General features: G+C 44.3%; 1 pseudogene; it reads right to left on the minus strand.

Moving 5' to 3' along the window:
• Window positions 1-294: 294 nt before the first annotated feature.
• LOC103590220 lies at window positions 295-962 on the minus strand (annotated as a pseudogene).
• Between the last annotated feature and the right edge of the window lie 201 nt (window positions 963-1163).

Raw genomic sequence — 1163 nt, forward strand, 5'->3', positions numbered from 1 at the left:
CCTGGAGAGAATAGTAGGGCCTCCTGCTGAATGGAGGAAGTTGGGCAAATGAATGGGTGAGCTGCCAAGGTCACTTGTGAAGGGACCAGGAGTGATAAGGAAACAACAACACATTCAGTCAGCTGCTTTTGACTTCTAACTCCCAAACCTGCCTGCTACATGGGGGAAGCCATCTCCCATGGGAGTGAAGTCAATGAAACCATATTCTAACTGTTGAGTCTTTCCAGGAGCCAGGGCTTCAAGGCATAAGACTCCTGGTTCCTTAGTCAACCACCCTCTCCACTCTTTCTACTCTCACTCCTTGTGCTTCTTCTTCTTTGTTGTCTTGCTGTATTTTGATGTGTGCCTTGCCCTCTTGCGTGTATCACTCTCAGATCTCAGCTGTCAGAGTCAGATGATTTCCTGACTCTGTTTCTTTTTCTAGAAGAATTTCTCATGGGATCAGGCTTCTCAGACTCTGCTGACTTTGCCTCTTCTCCTTTTCCTCATCAGATATCAGAGTATTTGTTCCCACCAGGTTGCATGAAGCAGTCTTTTACAAAGTGGCCTTTACAGCCACACTTCTTGCAGGTAGTGTTCAGGACAGCCTTGAGTGTGATCCTCTGCCTAGTGTAGTCCTGGAAGAACCTCCTCTGCCTCTCTTCTTACTCAGTGATAATGTTGTTGGGATAGAGGTCTTTCCCAGTCCCTTGGTTGACAACTTTCATGGAGAGGGATACTTTTATCCTATAATTTTTCATCTCTGAGCCAGTAAGCTTCACTCATACTTTGTCTTCCATCTGTATCTCAGAGGGTTTATCCATCTGACAGGATGACATGTGAGTCTTATGGACCAGACCTTGCTTCTGACCACCTGGGATTTTGATAAAGCCTCCATAGTCTATCACCATAGCAACCTCTCCCTGGAAAATAGTGTAGAGAGCAGGCAAGTTTTCCATGGTCTTGGGCCTTCCTGAATTCATCCATAATGTTTATGGCTCTTCCATTTCTCTTCTGCTAAAGCTAATTCAAGTGTCTCAGCATCAGCTTCGAGTCCCCTAGGTGTGGCTGTGTGCAAAACAACAAACCCTAAGAATGACTCAATATTAAGAAACCTATTGATAACAACATACTAGCTCATTAAATGTGAAAAACTATGATTATCTGCATAGATGAAAAAATGC

This window comes from Galeopterus variegatus, unplaced genomic scaffold, assembly GCF_000696425.1.
Source record: "Galeopterus variegatus unplaced genomic scaffold, G_variegatus-3.0.2 Scaffold783, whole genome shotgun sequence".
NCBI classification, from domain to species: Eukaryota; Metazoa; Chordata; class Mammalia; order Dermoptera; family Cynocephalidae; genus Galeopterus; species Galeopterus variegatus.